Source organism: Mesocricetus auratus, unplaced genomic scaffold (genome assembly GCF_017639785.1).
Source record: "Mesocricetus auratus isolate SY011 unplaced genomic scaffold, BCM_Maur_2.0 Super-Scaffold_100011, whole genome shotgun sequence".
Taxonomy (NCBI): Eukaryota; Metazoa; Chordata; class Mammalia; order Rodentia; family Cricetidae; genus Mesocricetus; species Mesocricetus auratus.
The window spans coordinates 33,779,820-33,805,759 of record NW_024429195.1 but is presented as its reverse complement, the minus strand read 5'-3'; the positions used below and the strand labels follow the sequence as shown (position 1 = coordinate 33,805,759).

The window sequence follows — 25,940 nt, the reverse complement described above, 5'->3', positions numbered from 1 at the left end:
TCTCTCGGTCTAGAATCCTGGGAGATGTTCCTTTCACAGACAAGGGAAGAAAAACCAGAAGGTCATAGACTGAAATTCCTTGTAGGTCTTCAAAACCCTCAAATCCTTGAAATGTTGTGGACTCTAAAATAAGCATGGTGTAATTGAGCTTTGAGTCGTGTTTTCTATGAGAACTGAGGGGGAAATAACGTCTCCATCACCTTTTTTTCCAGTAGCATTGAGGTGGGTGAAAGGTTAGGAGTATCAAGGACTCCAAACCGGGAGGAAGAAAGCTTCCAGGGGACAGGAAGCAAGGCTGGTGGGGTAGCTGAGTCCAGGGGAAAGGGAGCTGGTGGCAGAAGCCATCTCAGCCAGCACAGCGACACTGCAGAGTCCTACCCCACCCTGCATTCCCAGGGCATAGAACCCGGCTACCCTGCCCCATGCTGCGGGAGATACTGGAGGCTGGAGGCCGCACCTGGAAGCTCAGGAAGGCTGGTGAGTGACAGAGCCGGCGGAAGCGGGAGGGGGGTATTCCCAGTAATGGAAGGGGCTGGGCTAGCCACGTGACTGCAAGGAGGCGGAGATAGGCAAGCTGGAAAGCAGACTGGCAGGCGCTGGAGCTGTGCGGAGGGGTTTAGATCTGAATAATTGAGGAGCGATTCAGCAGCAGCAGCCGCTGCCTCCTGCCTTCTTTACCACCACCACCGCCCCCATCTCAGCCGTAAGTGCAGATCGCCGGCCATCAGCATCCAGGCCATCACCTCCAGCAGCTCTGGTGAGTGGATGTCCCTCTTCACCACAGGCTGTGCCCCCTGTCCAGCCCCTGTCTTCCCAACTGGACCCCCCGCGGCTAAGATGAACCGGGAGCCCCAGGCACCCGAAGGGTGGAAGCGGGAACATGGCGCGGAGGTTGAGGGCGATCTAGGGAAGGGGGTCTCTGGAAGAAAGAAGGAGCGAGGTCAGGGTCTCTCGGGCTCCTGCAGGGAATGGGGCCCCAGGAGCGTCCGCGATGTGGGTACGTGCAGGAGCTGGCAGGCGGGGCGCGGGCTGGCGCAGCCTCCGCCGCGGCGGGAGCGCGAGGCTGAGATGCTGGGAGTCTGGGCTGCCCGGGTCTCCGCATCCGCGGGGCCCATCCTGTCCTCCCTGCCTATGCACGCACCTGACTTGGGCAACGGGGTTCTCGGCCTGGGATTGAGCTCTTGGAAAAAGAAGAGATGTTTTCAGGGCTGCAGTCCCAGAGAAAGGCGGGGACAACAATCTGTCCTTTTACCTGAGCAAAACTCTTCAAAGGGACTCCCGGGGAGTCTGACGCCCCGACTAGGCTGGTGCGCCGCGGGGAGCATCTGTCCCCAGCCAACCGGGACACCGGGAGGCGGTGAGAAGGATGTGACGGGAGAGGTATCCGGGTACCGTTGCTGCCCAGAGCTGGCGGCTTTCGAGAAGACTCTCGCCCGAGCTGTTTCGCCTCTTTAGCCTGGCCTTTTCCCCAGCCCCAAGCTCATTTCGTTTACCACGAATTCTGAGGGCCAGAGTAGGGTGGCATGGCCCCGAGCTTCCTCTCTCCCCTGAGTCACCCCTCCTCCCCCGTCAAATATGCATTTTATATTACGATCGAGCAGTAAGGTGGAAGCTGCCAAATGACTCAGAAGGGATGGAAAGACAGAGAAAAGATGAGGGAGGGTGGGAGGAGCAGGACTGTCGCCTGTTTTTTTTTGGTGCTGATGCCGCTACGTGTGCGAAACTCGGTTCATTGAGATCTTGAGTCAAAAGGCTCAAAGGCGGTTTGCCTGAGATGTGAAGGCAGTAACTGAACCCAGTAGCCAAGGGATGCCAGGATAACCTGCCTCCTCTCCCGGGTCGCAGAGAGCGCTGGGGTGCCCACGCGGAAGGGCTGGCGAGAGGCGGGCGCTGTCCGAGGTGCTGAAAGTTGTCTACTGGGAGGTACATACCTGGGAACTAGTGGGATCCCCTCTGGCTGGCCAGCTTTCCTTGCAACTAAGATATAATCACCTAAGGGGCGTCGTCTGGTGTTTAGCTAGAAAACAGGTGAGAATCCTTTGCCTTCCCAGTTCTCTGCTTTCCCAAATTTGCTGGAGAGGGTCCCAGCACTTCTGAGTGGAAGAAAAAGGCGCCCAGAATATGACTGGATGATACCCCACCCTGCCTGACACAAGTCTTCTGGTCCATAAAATGTTGAAAAAGCAGTTAGGGATGCTCTCCTGCTAAATATTTCTGTGGCTTCATAGAATTGTAAGGCTACAGAAAAGCAAGTGAATTCATTAAATGGGAGATAGATGTGTGCCTGTTTGGGATAGACTCTTTTCTCTCCTCTGCACCCTTCTCTCACCACCGTATGCTGTGGGGGATGTGAAAGTTAAAAGAATAATTATTTTCTGAAGACCTACACTCTGGTAGACAATGTAATCTTGCCTAAACTTCATATCAATGCTTAACCATACCTATAACCTGAGTTAGGGCCTTGATCCAGGGGTTGGATTCACAATCTGTTCTCCCTTGTCCAAATCAAGTCCATGCTCTTGATGAAGTATTTGACTTTCAGCAGCTGTGTTGAGGAGTGGGGATAGCGTAAATGACAAAGGGAGAGCTTCTCCCCTTTCACACACTACTCTCTCTTCTAATCCTTTCTTCTTCAATCTGTTCACCTACCCCCTGTCACTCACTCCCACCCTCCCAACTGTTTTATGCTTTATACAACTGTTCACACAACTTGAGCTCCAAGTTTACAGAAACAGGTTGGAGGCTAAACCAGCAGGCTTTCCGGGAAGGACAAGAACTAGAAGAGTGGAATGCTGAATCTGGAAACCCACATATGCCTTCATGTTTAGATTTGTGCTGTTATATTTATGCTTAGAATCGTTGTGAATATGTATTCAGTACCATTGTTCTACAGAAAGGAGATACTGGGAACTCAGAGGAGTCATTCTTCTTAGTCACATAATTGAAAAGTTAGTATCTAAATCTTACAAATGTGTTCCAGAGTCAGTACCCTTCCTACTAAGTCACAAGGCCTGAAATACCACACTCCATGTACCCAGACACAACTCTAGGTATCACATCCTTCTCACCACCTCCTGGTGGTTCCGGTTGGCCACGGACAGATGCCCCCCCATGGCTCACCATTCCTAGTAATATTAGCATCCTGATATACTATGAATGCCTGACACACAGACAGTCCTCTTAGCTACTTTTTCTCATATTTTTCCTCTTCTAGTGCTACTATTTCAGTACTGCCTGCCTCTGTGTACCCAAGAGACATAGTCAATCCTCTTCAGTTCCATGTTTCCTATGAAACAGTTCACAAACAGGATGATCTGTGGCTGTCCTCAATATGCCCTTATTATCTATATGCTCTCTGACCTAGTCCAACAACACAGTTTCTGTCAAACTGATTATTCTAAGCAGATCCCCATGGCTTCAAAGGGACTTGAAAGAGGGCTCTAAAATAACGTAGGCAGAGATAAAGATCACTATAAATGTCACTATAACTGCTTTCCACAGTTAGGCATGAAGGCAAGTCCTTCCACCCATCATTTCTTGGGGTCTCCCCAATTCTCCCAAATACAGAGCTTCATTAAGGATGGTCCTGAGATTACTGGTCATTCTAGTAGACTCTGACATCCCGTTGACTTCTCCTTGCTTTTTTAACCGTCTGGGGTAAATTTTCATCTTCATTCATTGAATTCCTGTAGCCATAGTGATTACACTGGCAGAGTAGACATTTTTTTATTCTTCTCTCATATGTTACATCCCAAATGCAGTTTCCCCTCCTTCCCCCACCCAGGCTCCCCCTCATCCTCTATCTCTCCCAGATCCACATCCTCTCCATCTCCCCTCAGAAAAAGAGAAACCTCCCAGGGACATGGACAAACATGGCATATATATTCTACAATAAGATCAGGTACATGCCATCATATGAAGGCTGGATTATACAACCCAGTAAGAGGGAAAGGATCCCATCCCAAAAGTAGGCAAAAGAGTCAGCAACCGCCCCTGCTCCCACTGTTAGGAATCCCACAAGAACACCAAGCTACTCAGTCATAGCATATATAGAGAGAGATCCCTACAGGCTCCCTGATCTCTGTGAGCCACAATAAGTTCCGGTCAATTGACTGCCACAGGACTCCCTGAGCTCCACCTAATGTTTGGCTGTGGGATTCTGCAACTGCTCCCATCAGGATTGCTGGATGAAGTCTCTCTGGTCTCTTTGACAAGGATTCTGCTAGGCTCTGGTCCCAAAACACTCTGCAGTCAGTACAAACTGTAGTTCAAATGTATTGTGGCTGGGTTGGTGACCCAACCACTCAGCTTGAGGCCTTGCCTGATTACAGAAGATGACCAGTTCAGGTTCATTATTCCCCTTTGCTAGGAATCTTTCCTAGGATTACTCCAATAGATTACAGGGAGTTTCCATTGCACTAGGTTTCCACTTTGCTCCCCAAATGCCCCACCCATTCCAATCATTTCTCCAATATTTTCTCCCTCTCCCACCCAGTTGGCCCCTCCTGTTTCCAACCCACCTGCCCCTAGTCCACCAGCAAAATATAATATATTTCCCCTTCCCAGGGAGATTGCTATGTCTGTCCCCTCTTAAGCACTCCTTGTTACTTAGGCTCTCTGGGTGTATGGACAGTAGCATGCTTACCTTTTACTGTAGAGCTAATATCCACTTATAAGTGAGCACATACCATGTTTCAGAGTAGATATTTTTATCTGAATTGATAGTTCTGTCTTGCTCCAAAACTTAGCTTAAAAATTCAAGTTCAATCCAAATGGCACTTAAATGCAAATGGATTTTCCATTCGTTAGCCCTTCCTTAGAGATCCTCAGATACCTTCTCTTTGCTATTGCCAACATTTCACTTCTGCCCCCCTCTCTAGGCCCAGTTAAGGCATAACTCATTAAATTCATATTAAATAACCTCATAAGCCTAAAGGTACTATTGATGAGGTGTTCCGTGCCCTGTGAACTGTGATCTTAAACTGTATGGACCTGTTCTACCTACTTAGAGTCCAACGGTAGCTAAAATATTTTGAAGTCAATATCTCATATTTCAAGTGCTCAATAGCCATAGGTGACAAAAGACTACCTTATTGGAAGGGGAAAACTTTCCCACCATTGCAGAAAGTGCTGTTGGACAATGCCACTTTAAGGAAGTGCTTTTAAAAATTCCTCACAGCAGAAAAGAACTAGGCATTGAGAAGAATTAAGGATTTAAGACTCTCTTTGAAGCTTCTCCCATGAAAGGAGAAAAGAATACTGTTCCTACTATATCTGTAGCTGCCCAGAGACAGGCAGGGCCAGTCAGCCAGCAAGGAGCTACACGTCTGCTGGAGGAGCCAGGAGCCTTAGCAGTCTGTCTCCTATGAACTCTGTGAATGGGTTGGTGGTTTGGTTTGGTTTGGTTTCCTGAATTCCAACTTAGAAGTAACCTTGTTCTTGTCTAGAATTCATGTTCAACAGCACAGTAATGCATCTTAGCAAGTATATTGTGACAAACGCAGAAATAATAGATGGCTTAGAAGCATCAGTAAGTTGGTGACATCATAGACCCTTCCTAGAGACCCCTTCCTTTATCTGTAGAACATTGACGGGATTTCCATAACCAACCCCAAACAGCTGTGGTAAGACTGAGACACAGCTGGATGAGGATACTTTTAAGGAGTGGTTGAATGCAATTGGTGATCATTACATGCAGATACAGTACAACCTGTGCCCGAACCAGAGTTGAATGACTTCTGAGGGTTTTTAATCTTTCAAAAGAATGCATCTTGACTTTATTTTCAATTTCATTGAAAAGTAGGATGTTGGATTTGAATTTTTGATTGCTTATATTTCTGGTTAGGTTCTATTAATAGAAACTGTGCACTGTTTGTGGTTTGAATCTGAACATTTATTTCCCTCTCAGAAAAAATAGTCATTAACTAAAGGGTCTTAGTGTCTCAGAGAAAACTGCTGTAATGTTAGGGATTCAGAAATAATACCAAAAGTGTATTGTGGGCATTCCTCAGTGCAGAGGGGCGAGAGGGATAGTGTAAAACAAATGTTGTATTACTAGCGAAATGAGCGCCAACCCCTCTCATAAGTGAGTGTGAACAACAATAATTCTATTTTGTGCATTAATTAAACCAAAGGAAAAGGCAAAAAATCTATTTCTTCAACTGAACTCTTGGGGCTGCATTAAGTATCCCAGCCTTAAATGGGAGCATTTGCAGCATGAATCCCCTAGTGAAATCTGTCTAGATCGTGAGTAGAGCTTGAGAACCCAGCTAGTGTGGACTCCAGTCCAGCTGAGTGTCTACCCCTGCCACTTTCTTGATGCTACTCATGCCTCAAGTCAGAGTGTGTTTCATATGTAGTCGTAGCCTATTTCACTTATGATACTTAGATATTCTCCTTTTGGGGGGTGTTCCAGACAGGGTTTCCCTGTGGCTTTGGAAGCTGTCCTGGAACTAGCTCTTGTAGTCTCGAACTCGCAGAGATCTGCCTGCCTCTGCCTCCCGAGTGCTGGGATTAAAGGCGTGAGCCGCCACTGCCCGGCGCTACTCTCCTCTTAGCACTGGACTAACACAGGGCTCAGATGCCGTAGAAGATAAGCTCATAAATGAAATGAAATTCCCCCAGTGGATGATTGCTGTCTTTTGAAAAATATACATTAATTCTCTAAGAATTTCATATATGCATGCGATGTATTTGATCGCATTCACTGCCCTCCCCATACTCTTCCCCCCGGCTCCTCACAGATCTACTCAACACTCCTCCCAACTTTAGGCCCTTTCTGTAAAAATCAGATAATTCTTAATTGTATTTGTTACAGGTGTTGTTCATCTCAAAGACTCAATGAAGTCCTTTTTGCTGATTTATATGTTATCCTGCTATCTATCAGCAGAGCACCTGAAAATGAAAGTGGGATTAGCTAAAAGGCATCAGACTCTAGCAGGTCACTTCCTTTCTAAGCTACTTCAGTCTGACAGCGGTGGGTGGTAACTTGAAGATGCTCTGCCAGGGAGATAGTTCAGACACACCTAGTCCCAAGTGGTGGCCAAGCATATCATTCTCAGGTCTTTTTTACACTTGAAATTATATTACTAAAGGAAAAACTGGAAACTAAGGAAAGGCTGGTGGCCCTGACCTAGGAAATCACTTTAGTTTAAATAATAAGCAGCTTTAGTTGAGAGTCAATTATTCGAATAGTACAGAGCCTTTGTCTTGCGGATGCACCTGGGTTTTTGAAAAGGGGAAATGCTGTTACTCCAAGCTGAAAAGAGCTCAATGTTCCATTACTGTTAATTAATAAAATTCTCTGATTTTTTATATTGAAGGACCAGAGAATTGATAATTTAGTTCTGACACTGTTTTAGAGTATGCCATTTTCCATTTAATCAATAATGTAATTGGAAATGGTCTTGTTCTGGTACAGGAGCATGGTGGTGTTTGAAACTCTTATAGCCTGGTACATGGGCACTTAAAAAGTATCTGTTGGATTCATTATTATTATGTATACACTTTCTGACCATATACTCAGCTAGCTAACCCTCTCACAAGAAATAAGTTTTGGGGACCAGAGATACAGCTCTGTGGTTAAGGGCACTTGCTCTTGCAGAGGACCTGGGTTCCATTCTCAGAACTAATATGGTGGCTCACAGTCATCTCTTCTCCAGTTCCAAGGAATCCAACTCTCTTTTCTGGCCTCTGCGGACACCAGGTGCAGACATGGTGCACAGACATACAAAACATTCCTACTGGTAAAATAAATCAATCTTTTAAAAGAAGAGATGAATATTACTCAGGCTGAGGAGAAGACTCAGTGAGGAAAGTATTTGCCACATAAGCACGAGGGCCCAAAGCTGGATTCTCAGGACCCATCTAGAAGTCAAGCATGGTAGCATGTGCCTGAAATTCCAGAGCTGGGGGACAGCGGATAAAGAGAGATCCCCAAGGCTTGCTGACCAGCTAATCTGGACAACCAGTGAATTCCAAATTCAGTAAGAGATCCTATCTCAAAACTAAAGTGGAGAGCAAAGGAGAAAGACATGCCACATCAATCTCTTCCCATGTCTGTTCGCATATTCTCTTAGACACACATAAACATGCATGTGTGCACCACACACACAGACACAACGAAAATGGATGTTTTCATAGTACAAGCTTTTAACAAATAAAACAGGACTCTGATTTTCCTAGCCCCTCAGTGGGTCTAGGAAACAGAAGGTAACAATGGCCAAGACATACTGCTGCCAAAAAAACATGTCTTGCTGGCATCCTCAAAGGATGGGTGACGTATCAGCTACTAGGTCTTAGATTGATGAGCGACTTCGTAAGCTCAAGTGGTGTGTCTTTTTCTCCTTTCCCTGTCACTTCTCCACTCTCACTCGTTATTTTCTGGAGAGAGAATCTGGTCAGCTTTCACAATAATGGAAGTAATTGCTATTGTTCTGAATTCAGAAGAAGCACGGTATGACATGAAGGCACAGACATTAATTATTGGACAGCTCTATAGTCTGATGGATCACAAGAGAGTATCCTCTTTCAGGAGGAATGAGGTCTGCTTTTAAGGGTGTTTACTGCAGAGAGAGAGAGAGAGAGAGAGAGAGAGAGAGAGAGAGAGAGAGAGAGAGAGAGAGAGAGAGAATTCTAGTCCAGCTCATCAATAACAAATGCTCAGAATTAATTGATTCCCATTTGCCAAAGGAAAAATATTCTTACCAAGTAAACCAATTTACAAATGAGCAAACTGATTTCCACAGCCCTTTCTTTGTTTTAGATGCTCTCCACCCCTTTGTTTTAGTGGTAAGTAAAACAACTGGACCCAGGTGTTGAGCATTCTGCAGACAGAATGATCATCCTAATTTGTCTTTACTGACTGTTTATCAGAGATTTAATCTCTACCAAATTATCATTATACTGGTGTTTTGTAGCACTACATAATCTAGCTCTCTCACTTTGTACCCACAGAAATTTAAGCTAGACACAGTCATCCAAGTTAATGGCAGAGGCAGAAGTGAGACACAGGGCTCCTTTCTCTCCACCCACTACATCTTTAAACATCATGCATCCCATTAGTCATGACAGCTCATTTAGGCAACAAGTTTAGTTCCTTCTACTATACTTCTACCAAAGTAGAAAGCAGAAGGATTATGTATGTATGTATGTATGTATGTATGTATGCATGCATGTATGTATATCACTCTCCCTCTGTGTGTGTGTGTATGTGTACATATGTATCATGATATGTGTGTAGAGGTCAGAGAACTGTTCTCTCCTTTCACCTCTACATGAGTTCCTGGGAACTAACTCTGGTGCCTTTACCCACTGAGTCATCTCACTGACTCTGGTAGTATTGGATTTTAGATAAAGCCAAGGACCAAGGACTTCAATAACCTGTACTCTGCCTTGTGATACATACAAAATCAAAGTTCATATTTTTATATAATTGTTATTGGAAACACTGGCATTTCATAATAACTCTTTACTCTATAAGGGTGAGGATGATAATGATGACAATGGTAGCAATGTTTACTACACTTATTATTACCCTAAAAGAATAGTATCCCTATGGTAAAGAGGAGAAGACCTGGATCCAAAAGTAAAAGGCCTATCCAATTTCATATATCTAACAAGTTTGTGCTTTTAGACCCCAGGCTACCTTGCCTCCTGGAAGACCATGATTCCCTCAGACAGCTGATGTGTGTTATTGGTAAGCCTCTTCACACCCAAGTGCCTTCTCAGTGGTATTTATTCTACCTTCATTTTCTGGATGGATAAGCAATCAAGAAAGTCTATGGAATTCATGTCTGTAGTCTGATGGTGGTGTGGGCAACTTCGATGTCTCTCTGGGAGATGGCTTATAGCCTTTTACAATCGATGCCATGGTCCCGTCATTTCAATGGCTTAGCAGTGCGTGTTGCTGCTCCACAGTGTCCTGTGTGCAATGAGACTACTTTGTGATTTCCCTCAGGAAACGTGGACAGCTGCACATGAGCCATTGTGAGTGACGGTGCAGGAGCCAGCACCGTCTACACTCCAAAAGTCAGGCCTGACATCTTCACTGTTTAGTGGAACCTTCTAGCCTCTGCTCCGGAATTTTTTACTAAGAGCAACAGTCTAAACAGAGTTTAAGTCACGGAGCAAGATGTCTTTTCTTAGAGGTGGGAATCCGTCAAGAATAAACCCTGACTTGGGCAGTGGTGGCACATGCCTAATCCTCAGGAGGAAGAGACAGGCAGACCTCTGTGAGTTCGAGGCCAGCCTGGTCTACAGAGTGAGTTCAAGGACAAGGCTGTTACACAGAGAAAGCCTGCCTAGAAAAAACAAAAACAAACAAAAAATAATAAACCCTGTCACTAATTTAGTTGTAATTGAGATAAGGACTCAACTTTGTGACTGTGGACTTTAATGTGTTCTGTATCCATTAATGGACACTCAACAGTTAATGTAGCAAGTCAACCAACTGAGAAGGCTCTGATAGGACGTGTGTGTGTGTGTGTGTGTGTGTGTGTGTGTGTGTGTGTGTGTGTATTTCCAACTTAGTACAGTAGCCCTATGTCTTAGCAACAAGTTGACTGTAGGATGCATAAGCCAGCTTGTCTGTGTGGTTTTTAGTTCCTTTTGGGATGTGAGATGATCCGTGTGCCAGAAGACCTGGTTTCCCTCTCAACTTCAAAATGTCCTGGCTATGAAATCTGAAGTGGCATCACTCAACTTCTTCAAGAAAGACCTATGAGACCTATAATAGCTGTAGACTATTATACCCATATAAAGGAAAATGTGTGTTTTTCCATTTGTAATGAACCCTGAACTAGGATTGTCAATTAATTCAATGCCTAGATTTGAGAAAATCTAGGATCTAAACTTGCTAGTCCAGAAAGTTGTGCTTGTGTGTGGGAGGCTTCCTGGTTTCTTCTAAAACCAATAGTTCTCAGCCTGGGCTATGCTATCTCACTAGCAGGTATTTTTAATTTTCATGGACACTCTCTTAGTCACTGTTCTATTGCTGTGAAGATACACCATGACCAATGGAACACTTAGAAGAGCAAGCATTTAATTGGGGACTTGTTTATCGTCATGGTGAGGAGCATGGTGGCAAACAGGTAGGAATGGTGCTGGAGAAGTAGTTGAGAACTACATCCTGATCTTCAGAGAGAGACTGTGTCCCCAGCATGGATTTTTGAAACCACAAGGTCTACTCCCAATGACACAATTCCTCCAACAAGGAAACACCCCCTAATCCTTCTCAAATAGTGCCACTCCATGATGACTAAAACAGTCAAATACGTGGGCCATTCTTACTCAAACCACTACAGCACTGAGGAGAGAGAATGCACTAAGTATAGTACACTGTACAAAACAAGTCTTCAAAATAAGGCTTGTTCCCTGCATAATGCTAGGCACAGCCTCCTCCATTCACAAATGTGTGTTCAAAACTATGTGGTTCTCAGATTCCTAAAGCATCAGTTGATACAGGGAGAATTTACTCTTGGGCTTCTCCTGGAGGTGAGATCCATGCATGCTTTTATGAAATTTAAAACAACGAGGCTCCCAATCAGGGTTTTAAAATCACCCTTAGGGCTGACAATATGGCTCAGTGGATAGAGGCACCTTCTACCAATCAGGACAACCTGAATTCAACCCCAGGGACCCACATTATAGGAGAAAGTTGACTTCTAAAAGTTGTACTCTGGAGTTTACACACAGGTCATGACACATGTGGATTCCAACATATGTGAGTGCACATGTACACACACAAAAATAAATGTAAAAAAATTTTACAAAAAGATATTGAAATCAGTTTCTAAAAGCTTCTCCAATTTCAATAGGGTAAGAGTCCAAATAACTTAGCACAATGTGAGGCCTAAATTAAAGGTTTGGATCTAAAACCCAAAACAGTAGGTCATATTTCTGAAAAAATGCCTTCCGTACAGTTTATTGAAGAATTATTGGTTTGTGGGTTTTCCTTATGATGCATGGAGTTAGATAGAAAACTGAACCTTGGACCCCTTCCTTCTAGACACCAGTAGTGATCTAACAGTGGGACAGGCATAGACTTCAGAAGTTGTATATATAACATGTCACATGCTATAACATGCTATGAAGGGATTTCTGAAGAGACCAGAGAATAATCCACCTTCTCAGAAGACTTTACACTTGTTTTAAGGTTTGGGTGATTTGTACTCTCGGGTAGATAAGGGAGAAAGAAGACTGTTGAGGATATGGGGACTGTGGGAATGCTAGCTGTGTGGACTCAGGGGAAGCCTTGGGAATGTCAGGAGTCTAGAGAGAGTTGACTGAAACTGTGGTGGGTATCATGTAGCCCTAGGGTTGTTCTTTAAGTAGGGTGTTAAATAAGACTTCCAGGAACATCGCTAGAGCCAAATGTAAACACCAGTTTGCAGCAGACACCAGAGTCAAAGTCTAACATTAGAACCAGAAGAAACTTCAGTAGTCATCTAGGCCACCTCGTTTCCCCGTTTACAGCTGACGTTACTAAGATCTGGAGATTCTAAGTTACCCCAGGTCAGCTACAGTTAGCTCCAGTGTAAAGACTGGGCCTCGGTCCTCACTGCACCCAACCTGCTCTGCGGAGCCTTCAGGAGTCACCTTCATCACCTGAGCAGAATCCAGTGACACAGAACGGATTTTAAATACCAAAGAGGCTCTAAGCTTTCTACTGCTGACTATGAAGATATGGTTCCAGCCAGGCATGGTGGTGCACACCTTTAATCCCAGCACCAGGGGGGCAGAAGGCAGATCCCTGAGTCTGAGGACAACCTGGTCTACAGAGTGAGTGTCAGGGCTATGGAGAAACCCTGTGAAGAAAGAATGAGAGAAAGAAAGGGAGAGAGGAAGGGAAAGAGAGACAGAAGGAAAAAGAGAGAAAGAAAGGAAAGAAGGAAGGAAGGAGGAAGGAAGGAAGGAACGAAGGAAGGAAGGAACGAAAGAAAAAAGAAAAAGATGTTTCTTTCTCTACAGCTTAGAATAGATCAGGTCCCTGGCTATGCCCACATGAGAGCATTCTCTTCAGAAATGCTGACAAACAGCACACCAGCACGCTAGCATGCTTCTCTGCCCCCAGCTCGCATACCCTCCTCTGCTTCTTCACTTCAGACTGACAAGGATTACAGAGGCACAACCCGAACAGACGGCATCTTAATCTCTGATGATTCAATAAATAATATGCTGTCTGGGTTTGCGTATTGATAATCACAGTCCATTTTCTAGATGAGAGAGCCTTCAGAAAGATGAAGCAGCCTGTGCCTGAACACACCAGACACAGAATCGCAGATCCCAGAGCTCCAGTGCGATTTGTGACAGTTAAATTCCTCACTCATTGACATAATTCTAATAATTTATTCAAGTTTATGCTCTAAAATTTCTCTTCACAGTCAAGTCAGTCTGTGTACATTTGGGATTCTGAGATCATTTCTTTTCTTGCTTTGTTTCGTCCAACTTTAAGGCAGTCCATGTCCAATACAAATTACCTAACCTAACAAATTCACTTTACAAGATTAAGACCCAGAGAAGGGCAGTCATCTGCCCACGTTTTCATAGTTAAAGCAGGGTGGTAGCTAAAGTCCTTTTCCCCTAAGGGCAACACATTTCCCCCCAGAGCAAACTGCTTTAGCCCAGGCAGAGAAGCAACATTTCCTCAGTCTCAAAATGCTTCTCTCTCTTTCCCAACCCTCTCAGGACTGAGGCAAATGCCAACTGCGTGGTGTCCAGAGGTTCGTGCAGAACCTTGTCATAGTGCTTATGCCATTCTGTACCACTCCACCCATCACATAAAGAAGCTTGTTAGGAAAAGGCTTAGAATGTGTCTGATGCATTGAGTATGTAGGACCAAGGCCATGTATAACAGTGACCACAACAAAACAGTATACACAAAAAGAAAGAGGCCAGAGTCCACAAGGATCCAGAAAAGTTCACTCCAAGTTCATGGCAAGGTTATTAGACAAGTAGGGTAATTGAATAAAATGTAAGTCATGTAGTGGCCAAGAAAGAGAAACAAGATAACTCGAGTCTTCTCTGCTTTGGAAGCAAGATGATTTTACCTGAATTAACCAGCATAACATGTTTTGTTTATTATATACAAATTTATGCTGATAAAAATTTTCTGATCTGTAGCACTAATATCTTATGTCTAAATGACTTCTGGGGAATACTTTTTAAGGTAAATTTTAGATTGTATTTCAGTAAAGATTATATTGAAAAAAGAAGTCTTAGACAGAGAAGGGTATGAATGTTTTTAAATTAGCTTGTCTAGCAGGCAGAATTGTCTCAGAAACTTATGTACAAAAACTTGTCTCAATCGGTCTTTCCAAGAGTGATCTTCCCCAAACAGAAGCCAAGCATGCTTGCCAAGCCCTGGAGACTGACTTGTATATGACTATTGCTGACCTCACCACAAATGGGTGGTGTCATGGGCGCTGCCAAGGTTCTCCTCCTGGGGGTTGAAGTTGCAACACAATCTCAGAACTAATGGAGCTTCGTGGATAATCAGGAAGGATCCAAGAGGCTGGGCGCTTCCTGCAAGGAGACATCTCTTGCCCTTTGTGCTGTGTGTCCCAATTCAGAAGATACTGTGACTCTGAGCAAACTTGGGTCAAGCTTATCCTGTCAGACACCTGCACATGGGACCCTGACATTTGAAATTTAATATCAAAACCAGCCCTAGGCTGATAATGACTCATCTTCGAGATGCAGATGGAATTGACTCTCGTGTGGATTTTTAAAAACCAGACAACACTGTTACTTTAAAACAGGCCAAGTAACCATTCTGGCTGTTTCTATTTTGCCCCTGTGCTGACCAGTTATCCTGATCCCAAAAAGGAATAAGCTATGCAGACAGTCTGGGGCTGATTTTAGATTCTAGATTCCTAGTCATAGCACCTTTGACACACTTCCCAGTATCAGAATGCAGAGAGAGAAAATATCTGAATGAGTACAGACTACTGTGCCAGAAATAAATTCCTAATATAGACAACTGAAATATGCCACTATAGAGATTCACCATCAAAACAGAAGCAGACGTTTTTGCTTCAGTACAATCTTCTAGCCTAAGTGTACTCCAACCATCAGTTACAAATGAATACTATGATGCTATCACAGTGCTTGTAAGTCTAGTACCTGGGAGGCTAAGGCAGGAAGATTGTGAATCAGAAGTCAGCTTATACTGCATCATAAAATCTTCTTTAAATAAATACCTCACTGGCCAGTGGGATATTATGATGTCATCTCTTCCCGCATGAAACTTCACAACGGCAAGAAACTGAATATTCTTAGAGTCAAGGACAGTTAGCTATGTCATAATACTTCTGATAATCTTAGCAATTACATTTACATTTACTCATTTCATCTCTGAAATAGATATTGCTGTTTCCATTCACAAAATAGAGTATCAGAGAGTTTAAATGATTAGGGTAAGGTCTCACAGTCCATGAATTAGGGTCAAATGCATGCCACAGCCTCCCCAGCTATCCTTCCCATCCTTGGTTTTGAATTCTCTCCGAAACAGTTCACTCCTACTGTAGCTTACTGAGTACATGAGAAAAAAAGTTTATTATTACCTCAGCAGAGAATCACACCAAGATTCAGTGTGAAACTTTGAGGGAGCTGGTCACATCGCCTCTGTAGTCAAGACGCAGAGAGGTGGCTCTCTTGCTCACCCACTCCACTGTGTGCAGTCCAGGATTCCCCTATTGGAGAATATTTGGTTTCCACCCACAATTAAGATGGACCTTCTGCATCATTTAACACACTCAATATAATCCCCACAACCATGCCCAGAGGTCCATCTCCTGAGTGATCCTAGTTGACAATCAGCATAACATCAAGGCAAGAGACTAGAGAAATTTGGGCCAACAAGTACAGGAGAGGAGAGAAATTACATTCTTTCTGCAGTGCCTTTCCTTAACGGGAGGCACCAGTAGAAGGCTGAGATCGCCTGCTGGGCAGTGTAAAGGGAATACGCTTGTTATTGCCCCAGTCAAAGCTTTGCCAGTGTCTTGGAAAAGTGCACATGAATAATGGGTAAATGGCCAGCCCTTCTCAGTGTCCAATCATTCCATTTGTTGCCAATTTCCAGAACACATATGCGAGGCCACCATCATGAAGCCATTAACTAATGGATTTTCCCTTACCATGCCCGGAGGTCTAATTTGTAAACAAGAGCCACATTGGGACTTTCAAGGTGATTTTCTCTTCGGGCAAGGCACATCAAAGCTTTTCCTCCCTTAAGACCAAAAACAAACAAAAATCAAAAGGAATCACTGTCAAGAGAAAATAAGGTCATTTCCAGCCTGAACACACACAGCTCAGTGCTCACATAGGGCCAGGGTCTAGTGAGGAAGTCAGATGATATAAATCCCAGGGGACTAAGACACTGTTTGTAGTGTGTCTGTGATGCATCACTCAAGATCATCTTCTTGGACTCACTTAAAATGCTAAAGCTAAACTCTCAAGCGATTTCATTTCCTTTCTTAAAGATATTTTACTTTTAATTGTGTGCATGCATATGCGACTGAGTATGGGCATATGCTTGTAAGTACAGGTGCCCATAGAGGCCAAAAGGGGGCGTCAGAGTCTCAGAAGCTGGAGTTATGGGCATTTGTGAGCTACACCAGTGCTTGGAACGGAGCTCAGGCCTTCTGCAAGAGCAGTGCCTGCACTTACACACGGAGACATCTCTCCACTCCTCAGTTTCACTTTTTATAAGCTACAGTGCAGCATTTGCCAGAATTTGGTGAGGTGTCAGATGCTTGCCAGAATTTTATTCAGAGAAGTGTTTCATGACAAACTCAGTGCTCTAACACTAATAAAACACACATCTCCTGATCATTGAATTCTGACTGAGGTGGTAAGTCTGGAAGCACATCCGGGAGGGCTTGGGACTGGAGGTGACAGCAGACTTTGACAAAAGTGAATGAGGTACATCTTGAAAGAAGGCAGAGGAGAGAGCCTGGGAATGATCAGGTCAGAAGAGTCAACTGAAAAAATTTGTAATAGAAAGAACATTTCCCATTTTGTAGGACTAGAGGTCACTGTGTCTGTGATGGACAGTGGTGGTTCACTTACCCACGTGTTTGAGAAGAGCCCCAAGGTTGTCAGAAAGCTAAAGACAACATGCCCCTCTATCATTGACTTTAGAAGGAGGCCCCCTTTCTCTCTCATCTCAGGGGCCACTTTACTTACAAGGGAGTTGGAAAGGATGAACAGAGCTTCAAAGGGAGAAAAAGAAAACAGAGTTTGGCATACCTAGAAGCAAGAAGGTTTAATACTAAATACTAAAAAGGCAGAGCTGGGTAGGGGTTCCATCTTAGCCCTCCAGTAAGGAGGGACTGACCTCACAGACTCCAGAATCCTTTGTCTCCCTGGTCCTATGATTACCCATCTGCAGGACAGGAAGATAGCCATATGTCTCAGCTCTTTCCAGCTGGGAAGCAGCAAATTGTTAACTTAAAGATGCATTTTTCTGGACCATGTTCCGTTCATCTCAGTTCCAGCATTGCCAGAGCATCGAGGGACTAGCTTTTTCCATTTACATTTCTACTCTTCGTTTCCTGCTTTTTTTTCTTTTCCTTCTCACTACAGTATGTTCCCCCTCTTCTGTGTTCTTCATTTTCTAGCAATAGCAGGGAAGGGGCTACTTCATCAAGACAAGAACTGAGACCTGTGTTATCCACAGGACGAAGAGGCATGAAGGCCTAGCAAGGAAAACTGAACTCCCCTCACTTGTGACTTAATTTTTAAAACACCCTTTCCTTTAGCAAGCTGCAGGTTACCAGATAGACTGTATGGCTCTTCTCATTACCTGGAATCCTACCAAGATGACTACTGTTACTCCCTTTTTCTAGGAAAAGAGGGAATGCTGCATGCAAGTCTTAGTCTAGGTGTACTTGAAAATAAGCACCACCCACATGCACACATGCACAGACCAGTCCCTGGCCCCTTTCTGCAGTGGCCCTGTCTAACTTTGGCCTGCTCAGATTCGGCAGATCAGAGGAAACATGGCTCCTCGTTCTTAAGGAAAGGGCCAGACTCTTCTGTTCCCTGATCCACAATGGCACTGAGAGCCCTCTCATCCTTGCCTCGCTCATCTGCCCTGGGGCCAAGCTCAGGCAGGGTCTCCCCAGCCCTCCTGCCCTTCTCCATTTTACCCCCAGCTGCACTCTCCCACACAGTGCTTGGACACCTGTCTTCCTTCTTATGCCAGCCTGGTTCTCTCCTGCTGCCCACATTGTAAAGGAGTCTAGAGGTTTCCTCTTGACAGTCTAAGATTCCACAGGGAGAAACAGATTATTGAATTTCAAGGAATCCTTAAACTAAATAAAACATTGCACTTGGTTCCTGAGATAGGTCAATGGAAACAAGAACCTATGAGTAGCCCAGTCTGGCAAGATGGGGAAAGAGTGCATTGCTGAGCAAGAACTTCTCAAAGTACAAGTTGCAGTAAATTAGGGTCAGCCTGGTCACCTAAAACAATGGCAATAATATTGGTGTCTGTACTCGTTTCACTTCGGTTGCTGTGATAAATGCCCCGATAGAAGCAGGTTTATTTCAGCTCACAGTTCCAGGTCAGGGTCCATCACAGTGGGGAAGTCTCAGGCACAGGAGCTTGACATATGGCAGTCAAGAGCAGCTAGCGAATGCATGCGTGTTTAGTGTCACCTAGCTCTCTCCAGCCAGCTGTCTAGGGCCCCAAACCAAGGAACAATGCCGCCCGTTCTTGGACTAGGTCTTTCTACACCAACTAATGATCAAGACAATGCCCCCACAGACTTGGCCAACCTAATCTAGACAAGCACTCACCGGAAGTCTTCCCAGGGGTTTCTAGGTTGTGTCAAATAAAAAATTAAACTAACCATCCCAATGTCTTAATCTAGAATGTATCAGGAATTTCATACCCATTAACATGAATTGGGGCAATGACCCTACAGGGTAGGAATTATCACCCTCAGTTTTCAGACAAGGAAACTGTGACTGGCGGGCAGGGGAAGAAGATCTGTAACCAGGAAGGCAAGGCCAAAGATCTGGCTTCAGAAACTGTATAGGCCGAAAACACAAATGTCATAAAACAAGACCTAAACTAGCCAACCAGAGGAAGATCCCTGCCTCTGGAATTCCAGGACTACTGCCTCTAACCAGCAGAGTGACCCTACACACATTGTGTTTATGTCTCCTTTTCTGTGAAATGAGATCACCAGACCTGACTCCGAGCACATCTTCTGGGCCTCTGTTTCCTGTGTATGAAATGAGACTGTCAAATCTAATTATTCCTTTCAGTCCAGAACCCAAGAGTATGTGGTCCATTCCCTCTGAGCCTCCTCCACAGGGCCAGCAGCTATCCTCAGCACACCAGATTTCTAACAGGAAAAGCCATTTCACACTGTTGGAAATGACTCAGAACTAATTCTGCTCTCCAGAGAGAACCTGTCCTTCCTATGGCTGTGATTACCCACGGCTCGGGCCAACTTAGAAGACACCCACTGCCTTTTATTCCTCTGCCCCTCGATGGCACTCCGATGTCATTTGAGGGGGAAAGGCTGTGCTCATTACTCTTCACTTGTGTGTTTAAATGTCAAGAAAGATTACCACACTCACACAAACCTTTCACACAAGAACCTATTATAAGACCATGTGAATGATAGACTGGGCTAGAATTATCAACAGTCAGGGGATTCTCCACTTAATAAAGGGAATCCCCTGGATTCCTACCCATCATGGGCTGTTATGGAGACAATAACAGAGCTTATACACTGGAAACGGTCCTGATAAATGCAACTGAAAGCCAGGGACAGCAGGTGGTATTTAATGTAGAAATATGATGATCTATTTGCAAAAGCTTGCATTATGCACAGACTCAGAAGTGGTGTTTGTTGAACTAATGCCTGCACATCTTTTGTGCAGCAAAAGGTTCACAGTAGAAATCTATTGGGCACACAAAGTGGCAAGAGAGAGGAAGGAGGGAGAAACGATGTAAAAGTGAGCATTTCTGCTTACAGAAGCATCAATGTGGCATGACGCCTTTTTTAAATGGAACGGTATTGAGAGAAGACAGAATGACATCTGATAGAACTCTTTGCATTAAACAATCAAAAAGCTACCTGTAAGTCATCTAGTGTTTTAGCATGGTGTGACATGTCGAAGAGATATCTGCACTCTCGTGTTCACTGCCGCTCTGCCCACAGCAACCAAGAGACAGAAATAACCCAAGTCGATGGAAATAATTCCATCAACTGAGGCATGACACGTAAAATACGGACCACGTGCAACTGAGAAGTCTTCACACATAAGAAGAGTGAGATCCTGCCGCTTGCAGCAACACGGCTTGGGCTGTAGGTGACTGTGTGACATGGAAGATGTCAGACCCAGAAAGATGAGCCTATGTGCTCTCTCTCATTATGGAGACTTGATTGATCTCAGGAAATAAAGAAATTCTAAGAAGATGAGTGTTAGACAGTGGTTGCCAGAAGCTGGAGAGGACCACAGAGGAGAGGCAGGGGTGCTGAGCAGTGGGTGTGAAGTCAGAGTTAAGAGTACAGATTTGTGCAGTGCTGTTGAATTGGGTGCTTAAAGGCATGAATGAAGGTGCTTGCCACCACGCCTGCTGACCTGGGTTCAGCCCCCCAGAGCCCACAGGATGGAAGAAGTGCCCTCCAACCTCCATATAACTGTAAAAAATTAAATAAAGACTAGGGAAATAATTTGAATGTTTTCACTATAAGCAAATGATAACTGTTTGAAAGCTACATATAGTTAATCAGATTCAAACATTAAACACTGTACACATGCATTAAAATAGCCAAGTAGCCCGTGACCAGGTATAATTTGTTTTTTGCATCAAGTAAAAATAAGTTGAAAAAATATCAACAGGGACTCTTTGGCCAATATTTTAACTATTAAAGGGGGTGTAACAAATGAAAACAATGTTTCTTATTTCTATTTTCCCCACTTTTTGAGGGGTGGCTGAGGATCAAACCCTGGACTCAAGGCCTTCTTTGCCACTGAGTTACAGCCCCAGCTTAGAAACACATCTCCAGCAAAGCTGAACAGTGCTTGGATAGTGCTTTCCCAGGGAGGATCTGAAAGTCTTGTCACCGTCTTTGTGGTTTAATAATCCAGAACCCCTCAGTAGAGAGCACCTTACTGAGGACTAGGAAGTCATAAGAAGGGGATTGTGTTCCTGTCTCTAACAGTGTTTGATTCCCTTTGGTTATAATGACGCATCGAGTGAGGCTGGAATCCTTCTTAATAAAGCCAGCCACAGTGGGGCCTCCCAAATTCACGATGATAGGGAGACAGAGAAAGATAGAGATCTGTCACTGCCGGTTCAGTTTGCTTGCTTTGTGTGCAGTTAGTTATTGCTGTATGCGTGTGATTATAGGGGTCACGCATGGGGTGGCACACCTGTGGGGTTCAGAGGACAGCATTCAGGAATCACTTCTCTCTTTGCATCACAGGATCCGGGGACGCAACTCAGGTCATCTGGCTTGCACTAAACACACTTTTGAGTCATATTGCCGGCCCATATTTGCCTGCTGTTAAACCCACTCGCTGTAATTAGTAATTTTTTTTGATGAATGAACCTTCATTAGAAGATGATAAATTAAAATCCCTTTCCTGAATAATGAAAACTATTGGGTGTTTAGGTTGAACATAAACTTGCCAGAGGAAAAATTAATGAGCCAGTGTATACCCTGTGTATACACTATTGCTTACGTGAAAATAATTTAAAAGGTGTAATAGCAGGCACATCAAGGTGAAACACTGCGGGTCTCTCCTAGCTTGTTAGATGTTCAACAATGGCAGTCATCACTTACACAGCACCAGAGATCTTAAACAATGGTGGTCATCACTTACACAGTAACAGAGATCTTAAACAATGGTGGTCATCACTTACACGGCACCAGAGATCTTAAACAAGGAGCATGGTATTTCTGAAATTCATTAGTCGTGATGATTGACAGAAACACATCTTTTCTGGCGCCCAGAAGATAATGCTGTGATCATTAAGAAATCAGTTCTAATTAAGTAACAATCCCCTTTTTTAAAGAGAAAATAATTACAGCTCCTAAGATCATCCCTGATAGCTAATGTAAGTTTGACTTCAAGGGGAATTTAGCTGGGGTAATGCTTTTAAGTCATTCATTTCTTATGAAAGTACTAGTGGGAACTTTATTCATGAACAAAAAAGGAAAAACAAAAACTTAGCTCTCTGAAGGGTGAAAATGCCTTTGAAATAAGTAATGTAACATCTAAGTGGGTCTTCTGTGCATGCTAACACTGGCAATCCGTAGGAACATATTAACTTGCAGGGTTTTGTTTCTAAAGGGTACAGTTCAGGGTGCAGTGTCTGCCACTTGTGGAAATCCATGTATGTACAGTGTACACATATATTCACGTGGGTGTGTGCACATGTGCATGTAGGTGTGCATACACATATGTGTGTGTGAATGCGGAGGTCATGGGTCTCTCACTGAATCTGGAGCTCTGCGTTTCAGGAATCCACCTGTCTCCTCTCCACTCCCCAGTTCTGGGGTAACACACACACAGACACACACACACACACACACACACGCACACACACGCACACACACACGCACACACACACGCGCGCGCGCACGCACGCATGCACGCACACAGTGCCTGGATTTTTTGTGGATATTAGGAATCCAAAATCAGGCTCTGTACTTGCTAAACAGGTGCTTTACCAAGGGAGTCACTTGTAGATTTTAAGGGGGTTTTCTGTATAATGGAACTCCTATATAAACCTCTCAGACAGTCACTAGACCTGGAAGTTCCTAGCATGGAAATCGGCAGCTCACATCCTTTAGTTGAGCAAGGTCACACACAGAGACGACTGTTTATACCAGGAATAAGCACTATTATAAGAGGAAAGAATTACTACCCCTTCTGTTTTGGTATAAAGAGAAGCTTAAACAAGCCAATTTCATACCATAACCTTATATTTACAGCCAGGCCAAAAGAAAAAGAAAAAGAGCCCTATTATTGAAATACAACTTTGTAATTCTCCATGCAGAATGTCATTGTGGGAAAAACATCATGTTTGGTTCAGTCAGATGACATTTCTCATATGAAGTGGGTGTGTTTCCTATTTGAATCTCAGCCACACAAATCTACTTACTGAGCTGCTCAAATCTACCGTGGTGATATGAAAATAAAACTGGCTATTTGCCCAGACACCTCAGTGTATAAAATACGGAGAGTCAACTGGAGACTTAAAACCTGAGAGTCTAAGGTCTAAAAGGGAATTGGGGTAATCAGCCCCTTCTGCTTGCTCTTCAGGGGTGTGCTGCTGCTGCTGCTGCTGCTGCTGCTGCTGCTGCTGCTGCTGCTGCTGCTGCTTGAGATGGGAGTCTCACTCTGTTGCTTGCGCATCCTGACCCTCACCGTGTAATCCAGGCTTGTCTCTAACTTGCAGCAGTCCTCTGCCTCATAAGTGCTAGGTTACAGTTGTCACCACCAAGCCAGTTCCAAGTGTTCTCTGGAGCTGTGCACGTGCAGCTTTCCATTGATTTCACACAGGACAGGGAACAGCTCGGACACCCGGAGCTTCTGAGTTCCAGATGCCTCTGCCCCCAGTGTGCAATACAAGCCAATGGTCCCTGTGGTAGCCAGAGTCATGTTAGCAACACAGCAGCCACGCCCTTGCTTTGGGGTTCAGAGGCTTGAGTCTGTCTCTAGACCACGAAGGCGTCCAGTGGGACCAAGGGACTAGAATTCAATATCCTTGATTCTCCACAATAACTATAAACTGTTTACTGGGACTTGCTACATGCTCTGATTCTCTAAGCCTTTTCTAACGACCGTCTTATTTAATTAAGACAATGTCTACTAGGAAGGCATTGTCATCCCAGTTTACAAAAGGAAGAATGGCAAACTGATGCGTGGGAGTTAAGCAACACAGCCACACACCTGGAGGGTGACAGGGCTGGGATTTGATTGGAGGAAGTTAGGCACCAGCGGGAACCAGTAAAGTCGGATCTTTTAAGGTTTGATTAATGGGGCTGAACCTCTCTCTCTAGGTTACAAAATTTGGTGCTTCTATGTGCACTCTTTCTGAGAGCTGGTATAGAATTGTACAACTTAGCATCAGTGCATGCTGGCTGAACACTTCCTGACCTGAAGTCGTCCTATATAATGCAAAGGGGCCATTAGAATCAGGAACGGTATCACACACCTGCAAGTTTTAGGTCACCCTGGACTGCAGAGTGAGTCCGAGGCCAGCCTGTAACACACAGCAAACCATGTCTCAAGGACAAACAGGGCCAATGAGGTGGCTCATTGATTAAAGGCCCCTGCTGTCGTGACGCATTCGATGATCTATTGTATGATAAGAGAAAACTGCTTCTTGAAAATTGCCCTCTGATTCCACATAACCACAGTGACATGTGTGTGCACCCACACACAAACACACACATAATACAACATCAATTTTAAAATGTAATAAAAAAACTTTAAAGCAAAGTTCGATTTGGGATTTATTTAGGTCTTGATTTTTGGTTTGGTTTGGTTTGGTTTTAGCACTTTCAGAGTTAGTGCTAGGCACTTCAGGCTTTATGTGACATATTTGCTCACAATCCTGTCTGTAAGGAAGCTGGCCCCTTAAAGCACATGTGAGAAAAATGAAAGATTAAGGATGTGGAGAGACTTGGTCATAGAACTACTAAGAGGCAGAAGTCAGCATTTCTCATGGATATGCCTTGTCCCGGGCAGCATGTTAGCACTATAGGAGTAAGGTGATACTCCTGCCACCTGGTTTATTAACTTCTGGGAAAGTTAATAAAAAGATTCACATTGAAGATGCCTCATTCCATCCCAGGTGCTCAGAATAATCTTGAGGGCCCAGACTAAAGGAACCAGGAAAAAACATGGCAAACAGTCCAGAGAATGATCTGCCCTTTCTCCTGGGATAACCAGCAAGGGTCTAGACAATGCCTGAGAGCAGAGATGCATGTTCCTTCATGCTGGCCGAATCCTCCTCAGTCACACACTTCCCTCCTCTGCTGGACCTTGCTTTCCTCTTTTGCAGCCTGTACCAAGACTCAGCAGGACTGCCAAACTGTGCAGCACTACTGGACTCAAAAACTGAGCTGCACAATGTGACGGGTGACTTACCTAATAACACACCACGTGAAAATGACCTATACCCAGCAAAGGAATCAACTAACTCATCTTCTCCTCCACCAATGGCAGAGAATTACCACAGACATACACCTGGAAGAGCAAAGTGCCACCACCCACATGGAAACTACCAGGAAGGAGAATAAAAGACATGGAGGCCCCCAGCCCCTCCCTCTGACTAAGCAGAACTCAGAAAGATATCAGGGTAGGGGTTTCCAATATCAGCACAATGGCCTCTTGAACATTATTCTTTAATTTACAAGATGCCCCAGTGGGCATTATTTGCCCCTGTGTCTAGATGCTGCTACTACAATCATCCACTGGATGGATGCCAAAAACCTGGGTACCCACACTCCTTAACAAAAATCATGGAGCTGAGGAGATGACTCAGCAGGACAGAATTTGAATCCCCAGAACCCATGCAAAGGCCAGGTGTGCATGGCGGCAAGCCTGAAATTCCAGGACATAAAAGATGGACACAAGATTCCAAGAACAAGCTGGCTATCAAGACTAGCCCAGTTGACAAGTTCTGGGTCCAAGTGAGAGACTCTGCCTCAACGTATAAGTGAATGAGTGAGGAAGATACCCATGCTGGATTCTAACCTCCACATGCACAGGTATCCCCACACAGACCAGCCCCCACACAAGACAAAAGAATCCCTGCCAGAGCTGTTGTAATAATATATATACCTGTAGTCCCAGAACTGGAGAGGCTGAGAAGGAAGGAAGGAAGGCAAGTTTGATGCCAGCCTCAGCCATATAATAGTGAATACACACACACACACACACACACACACACA

At 44.4% G+C, this 25,940-nt stretch overlaps 1 protein-coding gene across 1 annotated transcript in view; it reads left to right on the top strand.

The window, feature by feature from the left end:
• Positions 1-562: 562 nt before the first annotated feature.
• Positions 563-25,940, top strand: part of Slc7a14 (solute carrier family 7 member 14) — a 104,855-nt gene continuing 79,477 nt past the window's right edge. Inside the window, exon 1 of the mRNA XM_040754582.1 lies at positions 563-757. The gene's annotated coding sequence lies outside the window, so the exon portion shown is untranslated. The remainder of the gene's footprint in view (positions 758-25,940) is intronic.